Below are 12,048 nucleotides of genomic sequence, written 5' to 3'. Positions count from 1 at the left end.
ATAACATATTCATTAATATTGATTTTCTGCTCTTTGTAATGTAGTTTTATGGGTCCGATTATATGCTCAGTACAATTCGCGTATTATAACTACATCTCGTCGATAAAATAGAGAATGACATAAATATATCAAACCCTTTTTTTACAAATCGTCAAAAACCATTCCTCTGATCCAATGTTTCGATCCTCGACCGCTCGATGACGCCAGCAATACTATTTCCGTACAAAACATAAATGGCGCGAAAATATAAACTTTTAAATATTCAAAATTTTATTTCATAAATTTATTTTTGGTTCTGAGAAAACTTGAAGAGATTCTATTCCTGTATTCTATACCTCCAGTTTTTTCACTCGTCCCATCATTTATTTCAACAAATATCTTCAAAATCGATACCCAAAGTCCTAAATATATTAACCAACGCCATAAATTTTATTTCACAACTTAATATTTGTAAAAACAACGCACTCTAAAAAAAGCCTTAACCACTGAACGATTTCTTACAAAAATAAGAAAATATTCTACTCCTATCAGATATTCCCATTTTCTTTTTAATGCAACATCATTCAAGAAAATGCAATAAGAATACGAAGGGCAAGAATTATGCACATACGTTACGGTACGAGCTCAAACATCATCGCGCGAGATATTCACGCGACAATTCTGCTTTTCCAGTGGTGAGGCTGGCCGCACTTGAAAGTGTAATGAATAATAAGCGGACTAGTTATAAGCTGTCGAGAGATTTTATCGAGGCTACTGTCAACATCCAACTAATATCGCGTACAACGTGGCAGGTTAATTGGAACCGCCCCGAGCTTTAAGCAGTATTTTCAAAGGTTTAAATCGTGTTCGCATGACACCAATGCGTCCGAGTATCATGATCCTCGGCCATGAACGGACTTCCCATAGTCTTTGATCGTCAGCGTCCCGGAGGAGTCTCTGTATACAGCCTAGCAGAGGAAGATGTAAGGAAGACATTAATACAACGATGTATTGGGTGAAAATTTTAGGACTTTTGAATTTTGGGATTTTGGGAGTTGGAGATTTTGAGATGTCAAGATTTTGGGGTTTGGGGTTAGAGATTTGGGGATGGTGTGGATTTGAGGAAACTTTGGGATTTTGGGGTTGCTAGATTTTGGGACTTATGGGAATTGAGGATTCTGAGGATATTGGGACTTATGGGGATTTGGGATTCTGAGGATATTGGGACTTATGGGAATTTGGGACTTTGGGAATTTGGGAATTTGGGAATTTGGGACTTTGGGAATTTGGGACTTTGGGAATTTGGGACTTTGGGAATTTGGGAATTTGGGAATTTGAGAATTTCAGAGTTTGGGACTTTGGGACTTTGGGACTTTGGGACTTTGGGAATTTGGGAATTTGGGAATTTAGGAATTTGGGAATTTGGGAATTTGGGAATTTGGGAATTTGGGAATTTGGGAATTTGGGAATTTGAGAGTTTGGGAATTTGGGAATTTGAGAATTTCAGAGTTTGGGACTTTGGGACTTTGGGACTTTGGGAATTTGGGACTTTGGGAATTTGGGAATTTGAGAGTTTGGGAATTTGGGAATTTGGGAATTTCGGAATTTGGGACTTTGGGAATTTGGGACTTTGGGAATTTGGGACTTTGGGACTTTGGGAATTTGGGAATTTGGGAATTTGGGAATTTGGGAATTTGAGAGTTTGGGAATTTGGGAATTTGGGAATTTCAGAGTTTGGGACTTTGGGAATTTGGGACTTTGGGAATTTGGGAATTTGGGAATTTGGGAATTTGGGAATTTGGGAGTTTGGGAATTTGGGACATTGGGACTTTGGGAATTTGGGACTTTGGGAATTTGGGAATTTGGGAATTTGGGAATTTGGGAATTTGGGAATTTGGGAGTTTGGGAATTTGGGACATTGGGACTTTGGGAATTTGGGACTTTGGGACTTTGGGACTTTGGAAATTTGGCAATTTGGGGCTTTGGGAATTTGGGACTTTGGGAATTTGGGAATTTGATAATTTGGGAATTTGGGACTTTGGGAATTTGGGAATTTGATAATTTGGGAATTTGGGAGTTTGGAAATTTGGGAGTTTGGGAATTTGGGACTTTGGGACTTTGGAAATTTGGGAATTTGTCAATTTGGGACTTTGGGACTTTGGAAATTTGGGAATTTGGGGCTTTGGGAATTTGGGACTTTGAGAATTTGGGAATTTGAGAATTTGGGAATTTGGGAGTTTGGAAATTTGGGAGTTTGGGAATTTGGGACTTTGGGACTTTGGGACTTTAGGAATTTGGGGCTTTGGGAATTTGGGAATTTGGGAATTTGGGACTTGTGGAAATTTAGGACTTTAGGTAATTGGGAGTTTGGGGATTTAGGATTTCAGAAATTTGGGACTTTGGGGATTCGGGATGTGAGGAATTTGGGACTTTGGCGATTCGGGACGTGAGGAATTAGGGAATCTAGGAATTTTTTTTCTATTAAAAAAGTTTCTATTTAAAAAACCCAAGCTGACCTTGACTTTATCAAGAGAACAAACTGTTTTCAAAATTTGCTTTACTAATATCTATTGTGCACTTCACACCCTGCAAATATTGTTCTAAACTTTTTTTCGTAAGATGGCTGCAAGTAGGAGAAAAATCGTGAGTAGTGTTACAGGTAACACCCTATATAAAAAATATTTACAGAAAAAAAAAATTAAAATAGTACTTGAAACGATATCAACTTCCCGCATCGTTTAATCGTCGGTAAATTACCGACGCCATATAACACGATTACAAAATTAAGGAAGCCGCAGTATATTATCTGTATTAGCAGTTTTCATTAATTTAATGAAATGCACTATTAGACCAAGCATACTCTAACCGTACTCTGCGCATTTCGCTAATATAACCTCAAGGTTTAGGATACTTCACGGTCGAGTTGGGTCCTAGATTACCGCGTACATTCACAGAGGAGGCAGCCCTAGGCACGGAGGCTTTCAAAGGCGACATGGACCAGTTGCCACGTTAAATGCGTGTCAGAAATAAAGGAAGGAAATTAGTAGATACTAATCTCTTTGCTATAAAGCTGCCATAGTGTTACAGTGTACGGTCTTCTTACCGAAAAACACTCCGAAAAAAACGCCTTCTCTGTTATAGAAGCTCCATTTTTTCAGGACAATGTCAGCGTTCCTTTTAGGGCGGAGTTATTATGGACTTTATGCTCTTGTAAACAACGCGGTACAACAAGTTTTGATAGCTTTTTATTGTGGTGAAGAATACATTTTTATGGAGTGATTAAGAGTTTGGAAAAGGGTTTTTTGGGAACTTGAGAATTTCGGGATTTAGAAATTCAAGAATTTGGAGATTTGGGGATTTGGAAATTTGGGAATTTGGGGATTTGGAAATTTGCGAGTTCGGGAGTTTGAGAGTTTGGGAGTTTGAGAGTTTGGGAGTTTGAGAGTTTGGGAGTTTGAGAGTTTGGGAGTTTGAGAGTTTGGGAGTTTGGGAGTTTGGGGATTTGGGGATTTGGGGATTTAAAAATTTGGGAATTTGGGAATTTGGGAATTTGGGAATTTGGGAATTTGGGAATTTGGGAAATTGGGAATTTGGGAAATTGGGAAATTGGGAAATTGGGAATTTGGGAATTTGGGAATTTGGGAAATTGGGAAATTGGGAATTTGGGAAATTGGGAATTTGGGAAATTGGGAAATTGGGAATTTAGGAATTTGGAAATTTGGGAATTTGGGAATTTGGGAATTTGGGAAATTGGGAAATTGGGAATTTGAGAAATTGGGAAATTGGAGAATTGGGAATATGGGAAATTGGGAATATGGGAAATTGGGAATCTGAGAAATTGGGAATTTGAGAAATTGGGAAATTGGGAATTTGAGAAATTGGGAAATTGGAGAATTGGGAATATGGGAAATTGGGAATATGGGAAATTGGGAATCTGAGAAATTGGGAATTTGAGAAATTGGGAATTTGAGAAATTGGGAAATTGGGAATTTGAGAAATTGGGAAATTGGAGAATTGGGAATATGGGAAATTGGGAATCTGAGAAATTGGGAATTTGAGAAATTGGGAAATTGGGAATTTGGGAATTTGGGAATTTGGGAATTTGAGAAATTGGGAAATTGGGAATTTGGGAATTTGAGAAATTGGGAAATTGGAGAATTGGGAATATGGGAAATTGGGAATCTGAGAAATTGGGAATTTGAGAAATTGGGAAATTGGGAATTTGGGAATTTGAGAAATTGGGAAATTGGAAATCTGGGGAATTGATTGGAGGTTGTTTAAAATCACATCCCTGAAAATATATTAAATGAGCATTAAAATCAACCGATGTTAATGAACTAATATAATATATTGTATTAGTAATGTTTCTCTGTATTTCTGTATAAAATATCTGTAACTTATAAAGACCCGTATTTTAATAACATCGACTTTTATTGCGAGGTCCAAAAATCCCAGTGACGACGCTGACTATCGCAGTCCTCAAACAGCATCAGACATCTTCTTCCATTTCTTAGATCACTCAGCTCAGCAAACGAGGCATATTGTCTTCATCCAATTATCCAAATACCTCGTTTCTCTCTTCCTGTATCACTTTCAATTATTAACCATGATTCGCTTCCTCTAGAATCTGTGTATTACGAAAATTATTCATTTCTACTTCCTTCAAACTGCATTTTCTCTCTGAAGCGCTCGCTGAGGATTAATAGCTTCAGAAATTTAACGGATGCTTAAAATAAGTCAAAATAATACCAATATATTGTTATTTTATGACAATATACAACTATTAGACATGAATTTGCACTATGATTTGTCAAGTCAGAATTAAGCAATATTAAAACATACAAGGAAAGTTGAAATGTTATATCAATTTTATATCAATCTATGCAAATAATTGGACAACAAATTGAAGCGTATAAATTCGAGTAAAATTGATCACGAAGTACGAGTGCGTCACGAGACTCGTCAAAATAGTGCAGGGGTTAAAGGTATATGATTCTTTTCTTCTGAGAGCAAATTTGAATTTCTGAGCCCCAATTTGAAATTGTTACGAGACCTCATTCGCTCGCTATGATCAATGATATAGAAACATTTGATTTAACGGTGTATTCTTTTCTGAGAGCAAATTTCAATTTCTGAGCTCGAATCTGAAATTGTTACGAGGCCTCAGTTCCTATGATCAATGATATAGAAACATTTGATTTAACCCCGTGCACTATGAGTTGTCAGCTGCGTCAGAACTAATCAGCAATATTAAAACAGACAGAGAAAGTTGAAATGTTATGTCAATTTTGTATGGACTGACTATGCAAATAATTGGATAACTCTAAATTGAAGAGTACTCGAATGAAATTGATCACGAAGTGTGTCACAAGTGAAAATAGAGCAAGGGGTGGATTTTCTTTCTGAGAATTCTCATGGAGTATTCAAGGAGTCAATAAAGTTGACAATTTAAAATATAAAAGAGTACTGTTCTTTACCTATAGTCGATAAAGCACTGTATTGTGCTGTAAATAACAGAATAAATTGACTCGATAATCAATAGAAAAGTATAGATTCAGTGAATTTGTTTACCGGTAGCTCAGGGTGCAACGATTCCTTAAGTCCCGCTCGTTAGAATCAATCGTGTCTGCTTTTTTCAGGATATATTCAATGATTGAAACGTTATTGGATCTCATTCAATATCGGAACCATCGTTCCCATCATCTTCGATACCACGCCCAATCCTATTTCCCATAACTTGCGAATCGAGTTTAAATCTTTTGAGTGTCCCTCTCGTCTAGTCCTTAAATTACGATCGCATCAGCGATTCTCAGAAAGCAAAATAATCAAATTACACCGTAACGATGAAATAGTTTATCAAATCGTGTAACAGTAATAGTTTATCAGATCGTGTATCACGAACGATCGGAAAACAGAGGATAAAAGTTAAACGGAGAATGTTTTCGCAGAGAATGAGATACATTTAATAGATAGAAATCGTGTTCACTTCTTGAGATTGACCCATTTTGAAACAAACCAAACTGATTCCGTTTACAAGCATCGTAGACCACGAAGAGGGATTTGTCTGCCAACTGGCAACTTTTACGAATCCGGCCAACTCCATTTCGCTTGTGACTAACTTTCCAATCGATGTTTACCCTGATAGGTGGCCTTTATGTTCCTTTTCCACCGAACGAACTTACTGCGTCAGCTAACTTTAAAAAATCACCGTCAAGAGATACCCACCGGTTTTACAGTTGACAGAGGACGGTTTCTACAAACACGAACTTTTACGACTCAACCTGATACGATTAAAACAGTGGAATGGATATTGGAATTCTTTGTTGCACGAGCACTGATTAGGGGATGAAGGTAATAGGATCAGAGATGAGTATACAGATGGATGTAATTTTGAGGGTACAGTGAAAGGTAGACTTTTGATTTAGGTCATATGTCATATGTTATGTCATATGTTGTTACATGTTAATTATAGACCTTTCAATTTATGAGTTACTAAATCATCAAATTGTAACATTTCAACATTTTCGAATGTACAAATTAATTCTACATTTATAATTTTTCAAATTTTTTAATAGGTAAGTCCTTAAATCATCAAGTTTATAAATTTTCAAATTATAAATACTTAATTTCTTGAATTTTTAAGTCGCTAACACTTCCAAGTTATATGATTATAAATCTCTAAATACTATCCTTAAACTGTTGAATCCCCAGATTTCCAAATTTATACATTTTCAAATCCATAAACTCCTAATTACTGAAATGTCTAAATCCCCAAGTTCCTAAATTTATAAATTAATAAATTTCTATAATCCCTAAATCCCCGAATCCTCAAATCCTCAAATCCTCAATTTCCCAAATTCCCAAATTCAAAAATTTCTAAATTCCCAAATTCCTAATTCCCCAAATTCCCAATTCCCCAATTCCCCAATTCCCCAAATTCTCAATTCCCCAAATTCCCAATTCCCCAATTCCCCAATTCCCCAATTCCCCAATTCCCCAAATTCCCAATTCCCCAAATTTCCAATTCCCCAAATTCCCAATTCCCCAAATTCCCAATTCCCCAAATTCCCAATTCTCCAAATTTCCAATTCTCCATATTCCCAATTCCCCAAATTCCCAATTCCCCAAATTCCCAATTCCCCAAATTCCCAATTCCCCAAATTTCCAATTCCCCAAATTCCCAATTCCCCAAATTTCCAATTCCCTAAATTCCCAATTCCCCAAATTCCCAATTCCCAATTCTCAAAATTCCCAATTCCCCAAATTTCCAATTTCCCCAATTTCCCCAATTTCCCCAATTTCCCCAATTTCCCAATTCCCTAAATTCTCAATTCCCCAAATTCCCAATTCCCAATTCCCCAAATTCCAAATTCTCAAAATTCCCAATTCCCCAAATTTCCATTTTCCCCAATTTCCCCAAATTCCCAATTCCCCAAATTCCCAATTCCCCAAATTCCCAATTCCTCAAAATCCCAATTCCCCAAATTCCCCAAATTCCCCAAATTCCCAATTCCCAATTTCCAATTCCCCAAATTCCCAATTCCCCAAATTCCTAAATTCTTAAATTCTCTAATTCCCAAATTTCTCAAATCCGTCGTACACTAAATTGCCAAAAATTTCCAAATTCCCAATTTCCCAAAATTCGCTCTCCTCCATTCCTTAAACTCTCCACCCCAATTCGTCAAACTTTCCAATTACCAAATTCTCTATCTTCAAACGTGCAATAACCTTTCCCACCTCACAAGTGACCACCAAACAGACCTCCAAACGCTAGACCTCCAAAGGCCTCCTAAAACCAGACACCTTCAACTCTAAAACATAAAACCCCAATCCAGTAACTTAAAGTCACTATTAATTAAATCCCAACCGCAGCGTTAAACACGGCAGTTAAAGAGAGGATAAGATTAGAACAAAAGATGTCGCATCGGGTATTAGAAACATTCGTAGCTATATCGATCAATAAACCGTTCGTGTTATTGTCTCGGCTTAAACAATGAATCGCAGTGGTAATTCGCGAAGTGCGAGACAGGGGAGTCGAAGTGCAACGCTGACTCAAGCATCAGGGTATTCAGACGAGAAGGGTTCTCCGTCTCGTCGTTTCTAACCTCTTGTATGCTTACCGACATCATCTCCAAGCATCGCACACCATCGCATCAGCCGACACCTACCACCATCTTCCTTACACGCGCTTACCCAGAGAATCGTCGTTACCTGTATAGAATACGCGCAACCGTAAGCCTGGCTCAGCCACTTTCAGACACCTCAGAATTAACGCGGTGATTCCGAGTGCCCTAGGGAATTCTTTGCTAGCCGCCAGCCAACTCCCTCCACCTAACAGTTTCGTCGAAGCTTTATCGGCCTGTTGTTCTCGCCGATCGAGATCGATTCACGAATATTTTTCCGGAGAGAATCCGTGCTCGTTAAATGTACGCTTCACCGTTAAATTTCGCCCTACAGTGTGTCTCGTACCTAGTTTTTCCCTGAGAGGGGTGGTAGAGAATTCTGAACAAGATTTTCCTTTGCAAAAATGGGGTTTACAAATGATATATCGTTTATAAACCAACCTCAAATCGTAGACCTGACCGTAGGAAACAAAGAATCCACCTTTAGCATAATCCACATATCGGAATTCAGCAAATCTGGTCTCAGAGTGTCTTCGTTCCGTTTCAACATCACCTATTCGTATATTAAAAATTATATGAACAGGACTTTGAAAAACGCGAGCAATTTTGTGAATGGTTGCTGTCGGATGCAAAGTACGAATGGTACATTTGTGGACCGAGGAGGCATTAGAAGTAAATTTGAAAAAATATGCACTACGAGCAGCAGAGAATCCGTGTAGGCTTCGAAATCGACATTAGTGAAATGCGAATGTTAGGTGCGGCATAGGTCAGCGGATCATTGGACAGTATTTCATTAATGGATCATTGATGGGTCCATATTCCACTTTTCTGTTCAAAGTATTACCAGGTTTGTTGGAAGGTGTCTGATGGGTTTAAGAATGTGGTATCGTGTCGTGCACATGTAGTTAGTACTAGTTATCTAGTTATCTAGATACTATTTATTTAATTAACTAGTACTAGATTGTATGAGATGTTAGGGAACTCCTGAGAAGATTTACTGTTAGATTGAAAATGAAGTACAAAAGTAAATACTGAAGCATCAACTAATCCTTAGATCGGCAAAATATGGCAGATATTTGAAGATGGTAAAATTTTGTAATGCGAAACCTGAAACTAGAACTAGCAAATTTTGGTGGTTGCTGTGTTAAACAGAATGCTTGATCTGGATTAGACGCGGTAGCGTTGCTTGGTCAGCCAAATTAAGCACCGCTCGATTATTTCCTTCGGGAGTGCTAAAAAAAGGTTGCTAAGAGTCTAGGGAGATTTAGGGATACTTCTGCATTCCTCATCGGTATTATCCCGAACACGTTTGCTCATCCCCGGTCCAATTGAGAGTCGGTGCAGAGACTCGAGAAAGAAACAACGAATTGATGGCTTCTGCTAATTTACCCTACCATTAATCACATTCGTCTGCTCCATTCCGCTGTCGCCTGTTTCGCGTACTACAACCAGTAGTAATTTTTCATTTACCACAAGAAAGGTACGCTTTTGGAATCTTTACTTAGCGGAGGAGAAGAGTACAGGGTGCAAAGCAGTGTGCACTAGTTTGTATTTCAATGTCAGTTTTGTATAAATTAAAATTGAACTTTTTTTAAAAATTGCATGGCTGAGTTCTATTTGACATGGGTAAACTTTGTTTGATGTAGATAATTTTAATAAAAGGGAATGAAAAGAAGGTTTAGAGATACCACTGGTAAACCTAACCTATTTTTAGAGTTTCTTTTTATAGTTATTTATGTTCTGCTGAAATTATTGTAGAACTATATTTAAATTATTTTAGGTTAGGTTACATTAAGTTATATCCCTAATAATACGATTCAAATATGGTTAGATATTGAATTGGTAAATGATACAAAATAATCATTAAATATTTGTAAATATTAAAAATACAATGTAGAATAAGTTAGATTAAATTTCTTGATACAAGTAACTTTTGGCTAATAATTTAAGCATGAATTTATTTACTGTATTATAAATAAAAAATACAATATAAACGAATATATAAAACTAATTGTAAGTATAATATCATATAAAATTAACAACATAAATATATAAATGCACAATGTATCACACGTCAAAAATGTTTTCAGATATTTTAACATAACCTACACATCATTAATCAAATTAAAGTATCTATAACTAGAAAAAGATAGAATTTTAAATTTGTTTTTCCTCCACACCATTATAATTAACAGTTTGAATCTACATGTACAATTTTTTGTTTAATAAACAGAAAGAGAAGGTTTTTACTAGTGTCAGCAGTAAAAACGTTGATGTAGTTTCCTCGAATGCAAGAACTTTTGAACATTTCAGCATGGCGTATTAAAAATTTAAGATTCTTGTCTTATGCTACTGCCCCCAGAGAGAGCTTAGCTAATGACACCATTAACGATGAAGATCTGACAAACACTTTCAAAAGTGCCTGCAGAACCTTAAAAAAATTCACGTTTCCGTCCGACAGGAAAGATTAAACAATAAAATTCAAACGGAAAAATTAAATGTATATTCAACATTCTGTGTTTATATTTCAGTACACGAATAATTTTTAGAGTTTTATTTCATTTGTCGTTTTTTCATTGGTTATGTAGTATTTAATAAACACTTGCATTATCATTTAAACAAAATTTGAAGAAAAGTATATTTGTGACTAAATAACTTATTTTGATAAAAAATGTAATACTGGTAGTTATTTTTCTTTTTACAACAGGAAATAATTTCTTCACAATTTCATAATTATCTAAGGAGATTTTTATTCACTCCTGGTTTAGTATTTAACATAACTGGATCAATAAGTAATTAAAAAATATATACCTGAATAATTCAAAATTGGGTAACATAAATACCAAACAACTACATTGAATAATTAAACAAATAAAATTGAAGTTAAATAATTACATAATCCATATCGAAACGAAATAAATAATTCAATATGGACTAAATAATTAATTAATCTAAATTGAAATGAAATAATTAAATAATCCAAATTGAAATGAAATAATTAAAGAAGCCAAACTGAAATTAAATAATGATAAAATGAAGTGCCTAAATTAAATAATCAATTAGCAATAAAATAATTTATTTTATGAGCAAGTAGCTCTTAATAAAATTTTACAGTATAAATTACAATATATATTACAAGTCTGAATTACATTTATAAACAAAAATACATTTGCGATCATCGAGGATGGCGCCATCTTAATAGGCTACGCGTCGCCCAAGAAGAAACAACTTCCCGCCATAAAGGAAGAAAGAAGTCTTCAATAAAATAGGAGAATCCCGTTGATTGCGCTTCTCACTTTTCCGTCATCACACCGGACGTATTACAGATCCTAATTTGACGGAAGTTACGGTGTTGACGAGGAAAAGTTACGGTGTTTCTTCTTCGGAGAAGTCATTCGTTATCGCCAGACGTTAAGACGCGAGAAATGATCATCGTCCTAAGGTATCTACTGGGCACTCGATCAGCATTTTCCCTTAACGTTGTCGTTGTGAAATTGCCTTTACATCATATAAGAACCCTTCAACTATTAAATTTGATATACAGGGTGTCTCACAGCAATTTTTATTTCGTTAAAACCTTCTTCACCTTACGAAAAAAAGTTTAGAATAAAATTTGCGGGGTATCAAGTGCACAATAGATATTAGTAAAGCAAATTTTGAAAACAGTTTGTTCTCTCGGCAAAGTCAAGGTCACCTCGGGTTTTTTAAATAGGAACATTCATTTTTTTATTCATAGCTTTAGAGGACATCGAGACGAATTCAAAACACATGTTACATGATATTTTTATTAACATATTACTCGATTTACAGAAGAGGAAATGTGAAGTACTTAGCTTTTGACTTTGGTAGTGCAACCATTATTTGATTCCGAAGAGATTACTGAATGTAAACACGCGACTAGAATGTAAGAAAAACACACTTTATTTAATTACATGTTCAAAATGTA

The sequence above is a fragment of the Megachile rotundata genome, chromosome 6 (assembly GCF_050947335.1).
Source record: "Megachile rotundata isolate GNS110a chromosome 6, iyMegRotu1, whole genome shotgun sequence".
In the NCBI taxonomy this organism is placed as follows: Eukaryota; Metazoa; Arthropoda; class Insecta; order Hymenoptera; family Megachilidae; genus Megachile; species Megachile rotundata.
Note: the sequence above shows the minus strand (reverse complement) of the source record.